This window comes from Capra hircus, chromosome 14 (assembly GCF_001704415.2).
Source record: "Capra hircus breed San Clemente chromosome 14, ASM170441v1, whole genome shotgun sequence".
Classification (NCBI taxonomy): domain Eukaryota; kingdom Metazoa; phylum Chordata; class Mammalia; order Artiodactyla; family Bovidae; genus Capra; species Capra hircus.
This window is the reverse complement of record NC_030821.1, coordinates 40,692,168-40,710,191: the sequence shown is the minus strand read 5'-3', so window position 1 is coordinate 40,710,191 and position 18,024 is coordinate 40,692,168. Positions and strand designations below refer to the sequence as shown.

Sequence of the window (18,024 nt, the reverse complement as noted above, 5' to 3'; positions counted from 1 at the left end):
AGTATCCCATAAAGCTTTATTTCCCCAAGGTTTCCACAATATGACATATTTGGATCATGTTCAGTTCTTACCTTCCCCTGTGTGCATTTGTTTCGTGTATTTTTATTGTTCTCTTAATTATCTGCACATAGATATTAATTCCAGAATGCACAAATGGTCTCCATTGTGACTTCCCCACCACACTTTATATGATAACATCACTTATGTATGCTATTTACAAGTTTCCAGGCAGACGTGTGGTTGATCTAAATTTGTGGGATAACAGTGTTCAGATATCTGCTTTCAATTTGTGTGCATGTTTTCCCCTGTTATTTTCCCTTTTTTATGACTGTATTAATTGTTACCAGAAGTCTCTATGAATGACTGAGCAACCCAACAATGGAATGTAGCAGATTAGAAATTATTGTTTTGCTCCATCTGAGAAACGTGTCATTGCAGCCTAATTCTCATGTCTTGGAGACAGTCATGGGCTGATACACCACTTGATTCTCCACATGTGAGCACTTGCTGACCACCGGGATATGAACTGTCCTAATACTGATGCTTTTATCGACCCATTTGACACTTATGATGCTTGCAGAAATGATGAAGCAAAAACTAACGCATCACTAAGAGAAGCGGGACATGTGGGAATTGGTATGTTGCAGCTCACTAAGTCTTAAGGCATTAAGCCTAAGGATTAACCCAAAGAGGCTGTGGCTGGCTTCAAAGCCATACCCTAACCTCATGCCTCAGTGAGTAAAGTAGAAGAATGGGAAGCAAAGAGCCCTGCGGTCTAATCTGGAGCATCGACTTACTGTTTGGTCAGGTTTATTTTTGACACAATGTGATATCTTCTTTCTTTTAAAAAGAGAAGTTTAAAGCAGTATAAATTAAATTACTAATCACTTAAGAATTTGATGTGAACCAAAAACCTAATTTGTAAGCATGGAACCTTCATTATTCTAGGCTGAAAGACCCTGGCAGAGTTACTGTGGTACTGACACTGAGGCTTTGGTGTGGGTCTTTCAGTTCAGTTCAGTTTAGTTGCTCAGTCCTGTCCGTCTCTTTGCAACCCCATGAATCACAGCATGTCAGGCCTCCCTGTCCATCACCAACTCCCGGAGTTCACTCAAACTCACGTCCATCGAGTCAGTGATGCCATCTAGCCATCTCATCCTCTGTTGTCCCCTTCTCCTCCTGCCCCCAATCCCTCCCAACATCAGAGTCTTTTCCAATGAGTCAACTCTTCGCATAAGGTGGCCAAAGTACTGGGGTTTCAGCTTTAGCATCATTCCTTCCAAAGAACACCCAGGAATGATCTCCTTTAGGATGGACTGGTTGGACCTCCTTGCAGACCAAGGGACTCGCAAGAGTCTTCTCCAACATCACAGTTCAAAAACATCAATTCTTCGGTGCTCAGCTTTCTTCACAGTCCAACTCTCACATCCATACATGACCACTGGAAAAACCATAGCCTTGACTAGACGGACTTTAGTCAGCAAAGTATTGTCTCTGCTTTTCAATATGCTATCTAGGTTGGTCATAACTTTCCTTCCAAGGAGTAAGCGTCTTTTAATTTCATGGCTGCAATCACCATCTGCAGTGATTTGGGAGCCCCCCAAAATAAAGTCTGACACTTGTTTCCACTGTTTCCCCATCTATTTCCCATGAAGTCGTGGGACCGGATGCCAGGATCTTCATTTTCTGAATGTTGAGCTTTAAGCCAACTTTTTCACTCTCCTCTTTCACTTTCATCAAGAGGCTTTTTAGTTCCTCTTCACTTTCTGCCATAAGGGTGTGTCATCTGCATATCTGAGGTTATTGATATTTCTCCTGGCAATCTTGATTCCCGTTTGTGCTTCTTCCAGCCCAGAGTTTCTCATGATGTACTCTGCATAGAAGTTAAATAAGCAGGGTGACAATATACATCCTTGACGTACTCCTTTTCCTATTTGGAACCAGTCTGTTGTTCCATGTCCAGTTCTAACTGTTGCTTCCTGACCTGCATACAAGTTTATCAAGAGGCAGGTCAGGTGGTCTGGTATTCCCATCTCTTTCAGAATTTTCCACTGTTTATTGTGATCCACACAGAGGCTTTGGCACAGTAAATAAAGCAGAAATAGATGTTTTTCTGGAACTGAGACAAAGTACAATGTGAGTTAGTCCATCAAGATATAAAATGACAAGAAAATAAGTGCTTCTGACCCTTCCTTGTGCTTGTGCTTAGTCACTCAAGCATGTCCAACTCTTTGAGACCCCCTGGACTGTAGCCCACCAGGTTCCTCTGTCCCTGGGGATTCTCCACACAATAATTCTGGAGTAGGTTGCCAAGCCCTCCTCCAGCAGATCTTCCCAACACAGGAATCAAACCGAGGTTTCCTTCTGTCAAACAGTTCAGGTAGACACACAACTTTCCACTGACCTAAAATATGGATGGAATAATCAGTCTCTCCTTCTCTTTTGCATGTTACCAATTGCTTTTAATCCTGATTGCATTTTAGAACATCCAAGAAACTTTTCTAATGGTGGAAAGTGAAGAAGAACTAATGAGTCTCTTGATGAGGGTGAAAGAGGAGAGTGAAAAAGCTGGCTTAAAACTCAGCATTCAAAAAACTAAGATCATGGCATCCAGTCCCATCACTTCATGGCAAACAGAAGGGGAGGATGTGGAAGCAGTGACAGATTTTATTTCCTTGGCATCCAAAATCAATGCAGATGGTGACTGTAACCATGAAATTAAAAGATTCTTGTTCCTTGGAAGGAAAGCTATGACAAACTTAGACAGCATATTAAAAAGCAGAGACATTACTTTGATGACTTGGACAGCAATGAGATCAAACCAGTCAATCCTACAGGAAATCAACCCTGAATACCCATTGGAAGGACTGATGGTGACGCTGAAGCTTCAGTACTTTGGCCACCTGATGTGAAGAGCCAACTCATTGGAAAAGACCCTAATGATGAGAAAGATTGAGGGCAAAAGGAGGAGGGATCAAGAGAATGAGACGGTTAGATAGCATCACTGACTCAATGGATATTAATTTGAGCAAACTCCAGGAGACAGTGAAGGACAAGAAGCTTGGTGTGCTGCAGTCCGTGGGGTTACAAAGAGTCAGACAGTGACTGAACAAGAAACTTTTAAAAATACTAATGCCTATACCCATCCAGGACAATTGAATCAGAATCTCCAGATGTGTGACTAAGGCATGGGTATTTGTTAAAGCTCCCCAAGTGACACAGATGAGTGTCCAAACTTGAGAGCATTTTGGAGGTGCTAATCAATAACTTACTCAGTGTAAATAGCAGCATGAGATATATGTTATGTATCTATGAACAATTCCCAGAGTAGATTACAAAAATAATTTGTTCCATAGGAAGATTAAGCAGCCACAGCCAACTGCTTAGTAATAATGTTTTTTAACTGTTTTGGATTTTATTTTGCCTTCTTTCCTTCATATTCCTCTTCATCCTTAACCAAATAAGGGGGAGAATCCCTTATATTCTCTAAAAACCCCCAGCTTGATTGACAGTGCTAAACTTACTTGTACATTTATTTAAAGGGAAATGCCTCTGCATGATGCTAATAAGTGACAAATGGTTGTTGGCATGGGACTACGTTTTTCCCTTCATAGAATACAACTCTCAACACCCATCTATAGTGTAAACTGTTATCTTCACTCATTGTTAAAATGAAGAGTCCTTTTTCTCTTCCCTCTCTCTACACAGGCTAATAGCTCTTTACACTCACTCAGCTCAAAAGATGAAAATAAAGTAACACAGCAGGGGCAATAAATGGTGGCTGCTAATCTTTGTCCTCATGCACAGTCCCACGAATGTTCACTAAAAATATGTTTAAGAACTATTTCCTGAGTCCCATTAGGTGCATAAGAGAAAATCATATTGAATTCTCTTGGGTTACTCCATAAATTTATACTCTGACTCATTTTGCACTTGTGGAAAAGAAGATGGTAAGGTGGGATTAGTTTTGCAAGAGATTTATTAGTGGAAGGAACATGAGAAAGTAAAGAGAACTTTCAGAATATTGTAGATATTATACCCATTGAAAGAGGAAAAGATGGGAGGTAACTTGGCTAGGCACATACAAGGTATGGTCTTCTGGTCATAATACTATGCTATATACAGTTCTATGCTTACAGATCAGGTATTACATAATCCCCTGGATAGTTGTGCTGGATGTCTGAAGTGAAGAAAAGCAAACTCACATTCATAATAAGTATTTAACTCTATGGGGATGACAGCTAGTCCTTCCAAGGATATGAGACAAGTGTACACATTTTAAAATAGAAATAGAGACATATCAAAGGTTCAGCTTTGGCCATCATTTTTTCCATGTTTATAAAAGTTCTCTTGCAGTAAATGTTAGCCAGGTTTATAAAAGTTTCTGTAGCAGTAAAACCCAACATTCAGAAAACTAAGATCATGGCATCCGGTCACATCACTACATGGCAAATAGATGGGGAAACAGTGACAGATTTTCTTTTCTTGGGCACCAAAATCACTGCAGATGGTGACTGCAGCCATGAAATTAAAAGACGCTTGCTCCTTGGAAGAAAATCCGTGACAAACCTAGACTGCATATTAAAAAGCAGAGACATTACTTTACCGACGAGGTCCATATAGTCAAAGCTATGGTTTTTCCAATAGTCATGTATGGGTGTGAGAGCTGGACCATAAAAAAAAGCTGAATGCCGAAGATTTGATGCTTTTGAACTATGGTGTTGGAGAAGACTCTTGAGATTCCCTTGGACTGCAAGGAAATCCAACTAGTCAATCCTAAAGGAAATCAATCTTGAATATTCATTGGAAGGACTGATACTGAAGCTGAAGCTCTAATACTTTGGCCACCTGATGCAAAGAACTGACTTATTGGAAAAAACCCTGATGAAGGGAAAACTTGAAGGCAGGAGGAGAAGGGGCTGACAGAGGATGAGATGGTTGGATGGCATCACCACCTCAATGGACATGAGTTTGAGCAAGCTCTGAGAGTTGATGATGGACAGGGAAGTTTAGCATGCTTCAGTCTATAGTCGGACTTGACTGAGTGGCTGAACTGAACTGAACTGAGCAGTAAATGTGCTCCATTCCCTGAAATTCTTGCCAGAGTATTATATTCCATGCCCAGAAAATGTGTTTCTAAGCCAATGGGTCTTGAAACTTATCCAGTCTTAAACTCCAACCACCTTGATCAAATACCATCAATGGAGACGCGGATATGGAGAACAGACTTGTGAACACAGTGGGGGAAGGAGGAGGGGATGAATTGAGAGCATAGCATTGAAACTTATACATTACCATATGGAAAGAGATAGACAGTGAGAATGCTGTATGATGCAGAGTGCTCAAATCCATTATCCATTTCCCTGTGACAATGTAGCAGGATGGGATGGGGTTGGAGGTGGGAAGGAAGATCAAGAGGTGTGGGACATGTGTATATCTATGGCTGATTCATCTTGATGTATAATGGAAACTAACACATCAATGTAAAGCAATCATCCTCTAATTAAAAATAAATTAATTAAAAAATCCAGTTCCAGGGTTGCTTCCTTGACTCCAGCTAATTTTTGCAATGTCTCCATTATGTAATCTATCTCTTTTATCATACATTGTACATCCCTTACACAAATTATGCTGAGATTTAAACTATTTATTAGCTTGTGGGTCAGCAAAAGGAGTATTGGAAGCTACTGAAAGTTTACAAGTCCTTTATGGTGGACAAGCTTTTGCAACATCTTGCAAAAGGAGAAGCAATAGCTCTTGGACAAAATAAATAAATAAATAAAGTGGGATATCTCTTTAAACTCATCTGCTCAGGAGTATGCAGAATCATACTTTCAGATATTCTTCTAGAAGTTGCAGCCCCGTTTTCAGTTTCAAAGGGATTCAGATCTGCCTTGGCAGAGTATTCAAATATCTCTTGGTCTCTACTGGAACATGTCTTTGGTTTAGTGCTCAGCCTTTACTGTGGGAGTCAAGGGGTATTTTATAAATTACAAAAGAGGTCTCTAATTGCTTGTTAATTGCCCTTTGTTTCTACCATAACAGACAATTCTGCTCTATTTATAGACATGGTTCCCACCATGTCTGACGAATGTCTGAAATCACCTGCATCTTCAAGGATATTTTCCTCCACAAGTTTATTGCCCCAGGTCTTAAACAGGGAAATATTTAGTTAGTGAGTGATCATCTTGTATTCGACACTATCTATGCTCTGATACTACTCAGAATGATGTACTTTTCACCAGCGCAGTGGGGAATGAATCAGTCCCCAAAACCTCATTTTACCATCAGTTTTCTTAAATTATTCCAGCTATCATTTACATAAGCTTGGTTCTCCAGATGACCAAAAGGGCTTAGAGATGAAAGTGAAATAGAAGGGCAGCAGAAAGTGTAAAGAATCTTTAATTTTTGATATAAATATGAATCTTGTGTAAGAAAAGAGTGGTTGGAATGAAGGTTATTGTAGGACATGTTGCAGATTACAGCACAATTTGAAGAAAGCTGCAGTTGGACAGCTGACTGCTCTCAAGAAAAAGCTGTGCCTTTTCACTGAAATGGGTCCATGTTAATACTTCCTCTGTGTTTAGTTGTTGACTGGGAACAGGACATAGAAGATATAGTCTCAGTGCTAGTGCAATGGTGAATCCATAGGGCAGCAACTGGGATCACTGGACAGTATTGTCCCTCAGAGCATAAGATCCGACTGGTCTATTTTCATAACCACTTCTACCTGGTCTCTACATGAAAGTCTAAGTAAATTGTATTCAGGTAGGTCCCTGTTACCAAAACCAAGGAAAGAAATTCAAAAGCTGCCAAGTAAATAGACCATAATATTGATTTTTACAGAAGAGCTCCATGGAAAATCTAAATCTTGCACTAAGAAGAATCAATACCATTGTCATACACTTGGTGAGACTTCTAAGATCACACTTAGAAGAGAGGGAGAGAGAATAATTTCACTTGACACATATTGGGCTCAAGGCACTGGTGAATGTGAGTCACTCAGTCATGTTCAACTCTTTGTGACTCCATGGAATTCTCTAGGCAAGAATACTGGAGTGGGTAGCCATTTCCTTCTCCAGGGGATCTTCCCAACCCAAGGATTGAACCCAGGTCTCCTGATTGCAGGCATATTCTTTACCATCTGAGCTATCAGGGAAGCCCAAGGAACTGATGAGAATATGAAAAATGTGGAAAATGTCCAAAAGAGTCAGAAAAACAGAATGCAAGCTGGATAGACAATCTAGGGAAGGAAAGTCAATTTCTGTCCTCTCATATAGGTGCTTTAGTGGAATGCATAATAGATGTAAGGACCCAGAAAACTGATATAAATATATATTAGTGTGTGCATATGTGCATGGAGGAAAGAGTTTAACATCACTAATTTAATCTCATGAATGTCCACAAATTTAAAGTTGAGATACAGAAAGTATCTTGAAAATTTAAAAATGACAATATAGTTTAAGATTATTTTTCAGCTCATGAATTGTTTATATGTGAAATCCTAAAATAAACTGTGTTTTCAAGATACCCTCAGTTACATCCCTCAATGAGCACAGTTTCAAAGAGAATAGATACAGAATAACTTTTAAAATTCTGATCTTGACAAGAACATTTTGAGTAAACATAGGTAGAACATACTCAGTATTTCTGTTTTAAGACAGAAAATTCCCTTTGTAAAATGTGTACACACATATATGTTTATCTAGATCTGTATATATATATGTATGAAATTATTAAATAAGACTTTACGTTTGAAATAAGAGCATTAATTCATGAAAATTCTGCAAAATATATGAATGCAAAGCTTTTCAAAACAGTTTCAGTCTTAGAGCAAATGCAAAAGTCAAAAGTTTCAGGTATATAAATGAAAACAGCCAAGCTATAAAGAACAACAAAAAAAAAAGAAACTAGTTAAAAATATCTCCTCAAACATTCTAGGGTGCCCCAGGATGAACCGTTTAGAAAGCCAACATCAGAGCAGATCTCTGAATGTAGATCAAGTTTTATCAAAGCAGAGTACTTGGTCTGCAAGTGGAACAAAAGACATAGTTTAACAAATGCAGAAATAATGAGGGTTTCAGATATCTAACCAAGGCTCCAAAAGATATACTCCAGTCTAAAGTATCAAAGCATGGGAGTTCACAACTGAAACTGTACTATTGCCACACAGAATGTCTGCATACCATAGGCCAGATCTATAAAAGCAAAAATTTCTGTCACTTCCTCTTTGCATTTTTATAATGAGAAGAAAATGTATGGTAGGTCTAACTTTTGAGAAACTTGCAAATTTCAGTCTTTTTTTTTTTTTTTGGTTGACCAAAGAAATCTGTTGATTCTATGGAAAATTAAACTCATTACTCTCCTGGAGATTCTCAACATGCTAAATTTCAAAATACCAGTACCAATCACCGAAAGATCATATTTAAAGGTTACAAATTTGAAGTTGCGTCTTTGGTGATGGCAATACTTTACAATGAAACAGAAAAATGTAGATGAATAATAAAGATAACTAAATTAATTAATTAAAAGCACAGAACTTTTTTTGAAATCTGAAAAGTAACTTCAGTCACGTTCTTGTTAACATTGGTCAGAGCACAGGAAATGGAATCAGATCTAGAGCTTCTTAAATTCATATATTTGATCTTCTATTTGTTAGCTAGGTAACTTAATCCATATAAATCTCAGTTTCTAAATATTAAAGCTGAAAATACTATTATTATGCATCTTGTATGCCTCCTTAAAATATAATAATACAACAAAACTACAGTGACTTGCTGGATGCTTAAAAATGTAGTCACTATTATGTTGTTACTAATACCTTGACATTAAATATGTAGCAACTTAAATGTTCAGATAATTATATAATGACTTCTGCATTAAATAAATATGCATTTTCATAATGTATCCATTAAAATGTCTCTTGATTGCTGAAAAGTTTTCTTTTTTTAACATTTACAGCAATAGTTGCATAGTATTAATAGGCATAAGAGCTTATAAGAACATGTATTTTGGATCTGTGAGCCTGAATTTTAAAGAAGCAACATAAATATTTTTATATATGTTGATTTGGAGAAGAGCTTATATAAAGATTTATAGGAATAATTTACATGCAATAAGTGGCATTCAATTTTAAATGAAAATCTTTTGGGGATTTTTGTAGTAAAATAAGTCTATTAAGGACAGAATGTTTGTTCCCCCACCCCCAGTATATTCATATGTTGAATTCCTAAGCCCCAATGTGATGGTATTAAAAAGTACCCTTATAGCTCAATTGGTTAAGACTCTGCCTGCAATACAGGAGACCCCAGTTCAATTCCTGGGTTGGGCAGATCCCCTGAAAAAGGGATAGGCTACCCACTCCAGTATTCTTGGCCTTTTCTGGTGGCTCAGATGATAAAAAACTCACCTACAATTTGGAAGACCTGGGTTCAGTCCCTGGGTTGGGAAGATCTCCTGGAGGAAGGCATGGCAACCCACTCCAGTATTCTTGCCTGGAGCATCCAGGCAAGAGTTGGACATGGCTGAGTGACTAAGCACAGCCCACAGCATAGTCTTTGGAAAGTAATTACTTCTGTGTGCATGATCAGTCGTGACAGTCAGGTCAGACTCTTTGCAACCCTATGGACTGTAGCCCTCCAGGCTCCTCTGTCCATGGGATTCTCCAGGCAAAAATACCAGAGTGGGTTGCAATGCCCTCCTCCAGGGGATCTTTTCCACTCAGGAACTGAACCTACATCTTTTGTCTCCTGCATCTCAGGTGGATTCTTTACCCACTGAGTCACCAGGGAAGCCCTTAATTAGATTTAGATGATGTCATAAGGATAGAGCCCCAAGATGGGATTGAAGGAAATGGCTATCCATTCCAGTATTCTTGCTTGGAGAGCCTCATGGACAGAGATGTCTAATGGACTACAGTCCATGGGGTTGCAAAGAGTTGAACACAACTGAGGAGCTAACACACACATAAAGAAGAAAAGACACCAGAGCTTCCTCTCCCCATGTGTGAGGACATACTGTGAGAGGTTGGTTATCTGAAAACCAAGAAGATAGTTATCACCAGAACCCAATCGTGCTAGACACCCTGATCTCTGATTTCAGCCCGTAGAAAGGTGAGAAAATAAATTTATGCTTTTAAGTCCCCTAGGGAATTACATTTTATTATAGCAACAAACTGAATAAGACAAAACTCAAATTATCCAAAGCATTTGTTTTCCTTAAAACACGGAATAACCCTGCAGTGACATACAACCTCACACCTATCACAATGGCTAATCATTAAAAGTCTATAAATAATAAATATTGATGAGGATGTAGAGAAATGGAATCTCATACACTGTTGGTAGGAATGGAAACTGGTGTAGCTACTAGAGCAAACAGTATGGAGGTCTGAAAACCTAAAAATAGACCTACCACAGGATCCAGCAATTCTGTTGCTGGATATATATCTGAAGAAACCAAAAACATTTATTCAAAAAGATATTTACACTCCAACATTCATGGCAGCATTATTTGCAATAGCTTAGATATGGAAGCAAGCTACATGTCCATCACCAAATATATGGATAAAGAATATGTGGTGTGTGTGTGTATATATATATATATGAATTAAGAATAATATTTAAGATTAATATTTAAGATTAATGAAATAAAAAGTTATGTTAAAATATATTTACATTCAAATGGCAAAATATGTTTTCATAGTAAATTTAATTTAATATAATGTAGTAAATATCCCTTATTTCCTACTTCATTTATACAGTAACATTCAATACTCAATATCTGTATTCTTGCTACTTGTCTTTATGTAAGTTTGCTTGATGATAGTTGTTTAGGAAGAAATTGGTCAGAAAAAGTTATATATGTATATATAACTTTCCATCTGTATCTCTCAAGTTTTCATGTGTGTGTGTGTGTGTGTGTGTGTGTTCACATAATATCTAGGATTTTTAGCTGTATTTATTGGAAGGAACAGTGTTTGTCTAATACATATTGTCTTTGAATGGGAAACTTTATTTATTTATTTATTTTTAAAAATTTTTAGTTTTCACTTCATTTTACTTTACAATACTGTATTGGTTTTGCCATACATTGACATGAATCCACCACGGGTGTACATGTGAACCCCCCTCCCACCTCCCTCCCCATAACATCTCTCTGGGTCATCCCCGTGCACCAACCCCAAGCATCCTGTATCCTGCATCGGACATAGACTGGCGATTCATTTCTTACATGATAGTGTACATGATTCAATGCCATTCTCCCAAATCATCCCACCCTCTCCCTCTCCCTCTGAGTCCAAAAGTCCACTCTACACATCTATGTCTCTTTTACTGTCTCGCATACAGGGTCATCATTGCCATCTTTCTAAATTCCATATATATGTGTTAGTATACTGTATTGGTGTTTTTCTTTCTGGCTTACCTCACTCTGTATAATTGGCTCCAGTTTCATCCATCTCATTAGAACTGATTCAAATGTATTCTTTTTAACGGCTGAGTAATACTCCATTGTGTATATGTACCACAGCTTTCTTATCCATTCATCTGCTGATGGACATCTAGGTTGTTTCCATGTCCTGGCTATTATAAACAGTGCTGCGATGAACATTGGGGTACATGCGTCTCTTTCAATTCTGGTTTCCTTGGTGTGTATGCCCCACAGTGGGATTGCTGAGTCATAAGGCAGTTCTATTTGCAATTTTTTAAGGAATCTCCACAATGTTCTCCATAGTGACTGTACTAGTTTGCATTCCCACCAACAGTGTAGGAGGGTTCCCTTTTCTCCACACCCTCTCCAGCATTTATTGCTTGCAGATTTTTGGACTGCAGACATTCTGAGTGGTGTGAAGTGGTACCTCATTGTGGTTTTGATTTGCATTTCTCTAATAATGAGTGATGTTGAGCATCTTTTCATGCATTTGTTAGCCATCCGTATGTCTTCTTTGGAGAAATGTCTATTTAGTTCTTTGGTCCATTTTTTTACTGGGTCATTTATTTTTCTGTAATTGAGCTGCATAAGTTGCTTGTATAATTTTGAGATTAGTTGTTTGTCAGTTGCTTCATTTGCTATTATTTTCTCCCATTCAGAAGGCTGTCTTTTCACCTTCTTATATTTTCCTCTGTTGTGCAGAAGCTTTTAATTTTAATTAGATCCCATTTGTTTATTTTTGCTTTTATTTCCAGAATTTTAGGGGGTGGATCATAAAGGATCCTGCTGTGATTTATGTCAGAGAGTGTTTTCCTATGTTCTCCTCTAGGAGTTTTATAGTTTCTGGTCTATTTAGATCTTTAATCTATTTTGAGTTTATTTTTGTGTGTGATATTAGAAAGTGATCTAGTTTCATTCTTTTACAAGTGGTTGACCAGTTTTCCCAGCACCACTTGTTAAAGAGATTGTCTTTACTCCACTGTATATTCTTGCCTCCTTTGTCGAAGATAAGGTGTTCATATGTGTGTGGATTTATCTCTGGGCTTTCTATTTCATTCCATTGATCTATATTTCTGTCTTTATGCCAGTACCATACTGTCTTGATGACTGTGGCTTTGTAGTAGAGCCTGGAGTCAGGCAGGTTGATTCCTCCAGTTCCATTCTTCTTTCCCAAGATTACTTTGGCTATTTCAGGTTTTTTGTATTTCCATACAAATCTTGAAATTATTTGTTCTAGTTCTATGAAAAATATCGCTGGTAGCTTGATAGGGATTGCATTGAATTTGTAGACTGCTTTGTGTAGTGTGCTCATTTTCACTATATTGATTCTTCTGATCCATGTACATGGTATATTTCTCCATCTATTAGTGTCCTCTTTGATTTCTTTCATCAGTGTTTTATGGTTTTCTATATATAGGTCTTTAGTTTCTTTAGGTAGATATATTCCTAAGTATTTTATTCTTTTCGTTGCAATGGTGAATGGAATTGTTTCCTTAATTTCTTTTTCTACTTTCTCATTATTAGTATATAGGAATGCAAGTGATTTCTGTGTGTTGATTTTATATCCTGCAACTTTACTATATTCATTGATTAGCTCTAGTAATTTTCTGGTGGAGTCTCTAGGGTTTTCTATGTAGAGGATCATGTCATCTGCAAACACTGAGAGTTTTACTTCTTCTTTTCCAATTTGGATTCCTTTTATTTCTTTTTCTGCTCTGATTGCTGTAGCCAAAACTTCCAGAACTATGAAAAATAAAAGCCATATTATTATCTCAATAGATGCAGAGAAGGCCTTGGACAAAATTCAACATCCTTTTATGATAAAAACTCTCCAGAAAGCAGGAATAGAAGGAACATACCTCAACATAATAAAAGCTATATATGACAAACCCACAGCAAACATTGTCCTCAATGGTGAAAAATTGAAAGCATTTCCCCTAAAGTCAGGAACAAGACAAGGGTGCCCACTTTCACCCCTACTATTCAACATAGTTCTGGAAGTTTTGGCCACAGCAATCAGAGCAGAAAAAGAAATGAATGGGAAACTTTAAAAGAAGAAAATGTTCTGAATTACCAATAAAACTATCCAATAAGCTCTCAGCAACCACATATGTACATCTATCCAGTGTTGTGAATGAAACACTGAAGAAATCAGCCCCCTGGGATAAAATTATTGAGTCTGGAGAACAGAAAGAGAAAAGATTGAAGACAAGTGAACAGAGTCTAAACGACCGGTGGGACATCATCAATGAACCAATATACACATTGTAGAAATCACAGAAGGAGAAGAAAAAAAGAAAGAAGAGAATACAATATCTGAAAAAAAAAATGGTTGAAAAGTTCCAAAATTTGATGAAATATTTAATTGCAAATATCAAAGAAACTACATGTATTCCAAGTACGGTGAACTCAGAGAACAAAATTAAGACACATTATTATCAAACATTCAAAAAACAAAGAGAGAACCCTGGGAGCAGAAAGAGGAAAGTGAGTCATCAAGTACAAAGAATCCTCAATAAAATTATTAACAGATTTCTTAATACAATGTTTGGAGGCCAGAAGTCAAGGGTCTGTATATTTACACTGATAAAAGAGAAAAATATCTTAACCAAGAATCCTATATCCAATAAAAATGTCCTCCAAAAGTGAGGGGTAAATTAAGACATTCTCAAACAACACAAACTGAAAGAGTTATTACCACTAGACCTGCCCTCGAGCTGGACATACTCAAAAGAGTCCTGCAGGGGTGAAATGAAAAAACATAAGGCAACAACACCAAGTCACATGAGGAAATAAAAACAATTCACCAAATGTAAACATATGGACAATTGTAGAGCCAGTATTTTTCTAACAGTGGTTTGTAAGTCCATTTATTGTTTTCTACAAGATTCAAGAAATGAAAATCTTATTTAAAATTATTACTCTAAAAGCTAATACTATTATAACAGTGGTTTATAATTCAATGTTTTGTTTAAAACACAACTTAAGAGAGTGTGTGCTTAGTCGCTCAGTTGTACCTGACTCTGCAACACCATAGACTGTAGGCTGCCAAGCTCCTCTGACCCTGGGGATTCTCCAGGAAAGAATACTTGAGTGGGTTGCTATGCCCCCTTCCAGGGGATCTTCCCAACCCAGGAATCAAACCCAGGTCTCCCGCATTGCAGGAGGATTCCTTCCTGTCTGAGCGACCAGGGAAGGAAGCCCTTAAGAAACTGTGTTTGAAAGTTGTCTTTAGAGCACACCATGTATAAAGAGGGTGCCCCTGGTGGCTCACATGGTAAACAATCTACCTACAGTTCAGGAGATCTGGCTTTAATCCTTGATTTAGGAAGATCCCCTGGAGAAAGAAATGGCTACTCACTCCAGTATTCTTGCCTGGAGAATTCCATGGACAGAGGAGCCTGACGGGCTACAGTCCATGGGAGTCACAAAGAATTGGACATGACTGTTAACACATACATACATACATACACACACACACACACACACACACACACACATAGCCAGCTCTGACCAACATGAAACTGACATTCACTTAGGGGTAGAAAACAGCAACCCACTCTAGTATTTTTGCCTGGAAAATTTCATGGACCGAGTAACCTGGTGGGCTACAGTTCATAGGGTTGCAAAAAAGTTGGGCTCAACTGAACGTGCACAGATGAAGATGATGAATGTATAAAGATGAAACTTTGTGATATCAACAACAAGAAGGGGTGAGGATACATCTGTAAAAGAGCATGCTGTTGCTAAGTCGCTTTAGTCATGTCCAACTCTATGCGACCCCATGGACGGCAGCCCACCAGGCTCCTCCATCCCTGGGATTCTCCAGGCAAGAACACTGGAGTGGACTGCCATTTCCTTCTCCAACACATGAAAGTGAAAAGTGAAAGAGAAGTCACTCAGTCGTGTCCGACTCTTAGCAACCCCATGGACTGCAGCCTATCAGGCTCCTACATCCATGGGATTTGCCAGGCAAGAGTACTGGAGTGGGTTGCCATTGCCTTCTCCAGTAAAAGAGCATACTTACTGAAATTAAAAGTGACCATTCAAATCAGGACTGTGTGTTGGCACCATGCAGCTCTGATAAGGAGCTGCTCTTCCAAAGTTTGAGTGACTCAGTGGACCAGCTTGATTGGCAGTGAGAGTTTCTGCCTCTGTTAAGAGAAATAGCACATCATCATCTTTGCGGAACTCAGCAACTGCTCCTGTGAATCAGATACAAGAAGCAATTTCTGATAATTATGTGATCATTTTCTCAAAAACATTTTGTTCTTATAGTACAATGGTAAATATGCTTTTGCATGGCATGAATGTTAATTATAAAGTTGTGGGATTGGACATGCTTGAATATAGAAGCCAGATTCAAGACATCTTTTACAAAGTGACCAGTGAAAGAAGTGTGCTAAAAATATTTGTCAATGGAACTTTTATTGAAAGTGCAATAGATACTTATAGGCTTCACAGAGAAGAGAAATTGCTTCTACTGTTTCATCAGTGTTATTTTTTTTAAAGTGTGAGGAAAGAATTTTAGTGATAGGTGCTTATAACTTTGCTAGTAAAATGTCCGCTATATAAAATTATAATACCTCATAATGTACTTTAAGAATTTGTGAGTATTTTACATTTTAAAATTATCTTTATGAAAAAGCTGTATAAACAATGGATAAATATCTATGGAAACTAAAAACCTTAAATTAGTGTTGTAACTTTAAGATAATAATCCTCATGGCACCTGTGAGATATAGAATATGCACAAAGGAAAAAGAGAATTAAAATATTCTACTACGAATAATGAGCAAAACTCAAAAGAAAACAGCCATACAGGGAATGAGGGATTTAAAAGTAGCTGTAAAATATGTAGAAAGCAAATAGCAAAATAGCAGTTCTTGATTTTCAGCATACTTTAACTGTAAATGAAACAAATTCTTTAATCAATAGACAGAGGTTGGCAGAATAGAAAAACACACATGATCCAACTATATGCTGTCTATAAGAGAGTCGCTTCAGATCCAAATACAAACTTACCAAAAGCGAAAGAATGGAAAAAGATATCCCATGCAAATAGAAACTTAAAGGGAGCATGGTGGCTATACTAGCATTAAATAAAATAGATTTTAAATCAGAAAAGTTTAAAAAGACAAAAAATGACATTATATATTATTAAAAAATTGAATACAGCAGAAACAAAAGACAATTATAAGCATTTATTTACACACAACAAGAAACCATCAGAATATAGGAAATAAAATTTGACAGAATTGAAGAAGAAATAGCTCTACAGTAATAGTTGAAGATATTAATAACTCACTGGGTTTCCCTGATGGTTCAGATGGTAAAGAATCTGCCTGCAATGTAGGAGACTGGGTTTGATACCTGGGTTGGGAAGGTTCCCTGGAAGAGGGCATGGCAACCCTCTCCAGTATTCTCACCTGGAGAATCCCCATGGACAGAGGAGCCGGGAAAGCTACACACTGTAGGGTCACAAAGAGTCAGACATGACTGAGTGACTAAGCACAGCACAGCAATAACTCACTATCAACAATAGATAGCAAAAACAGATAGAAAAGAAGTAAAAAATAGAAGACTTAAACAGCACAATAAATCAACCATATCTAACAGACACTTATAGAACACTTTACCTAATGACAAGAATATACGCCTTCCTCTCAGGTACACATGGGATGTTTTGGGGGACAGAACACATATTAGGTCATAATGTGAGCCTTAAGAGATCTTAAAAGCTATCATACAAAGTGATTCTCCAATCCAATGGGATTGAGTTATAAATCAGTAAGAGAAGGAAAAGTGCAAAGTTAACAAAATAGGCAAATTAAACAATATTTTTTAAACAAATGGATTAAAGAGAAATTCATAAGGGAAATTAAAAAGTACAGATGAATAAAATTAAGCTACACCATAATGAAACTTATAAGATGAAGCTAAAATAATACTAAAGGGAAATGTATAGCTATACAGCTTACATTAGAAGTTCTCAAATCAGAAAGCTAACTTTAAAATTTAAGGAACTAGAAAAAAGAACTGAAATAGAATAGAATAACTATAAAAAATTGTCAATGAACCCAAAAGTCAGTTCTTAAAGAGTCAACAAAATTGACAAACCTTTAGCTCTTTAAGTAAGAAAAAGAGAAGACTCAAATTACTAAAATCAGAAATAAAAGTGGACATATTACTACCATTTTTACAGAAATGAAAAGAATTGTAAGAGTATTATGAACAATTGCATGCTGAAAAAATTGGATAAATTATATGAAGTGGACAAATTTCTAGAAACAAAACCTACAAAGACCAAATTATGAAGACACAGGAAATCTGAATAGACCTAGGAAGGAGGCAGAAGCTAGGAAGGAGGCAGAATCAGTATTTGCATGTCACTCAACAAAGAAAATCTCTAGATCTTCCATGGTGACTTCTATCAAACATTTAAAGTGGGACTAATAACAATCCTTCTCAGTTTTTGCCAAAATATTACAGAGATCACTTTCTAACTCATTCTATGAAACCAGAATTACCCTGATATCAAAGACAAATTCAATACAAGGAAAAGAAAATTATATACTAATATCTTAAAGAACC

The 18,024-nt window shown here is 37.3% G+C and overlaps 1 pseudogene; it reads left to right on the top strand.

Annotated features, from left to right (window-relative positions):
- LOC102181224 lies at positions 522-15,961 on the top strand (annotated as a pseudogene).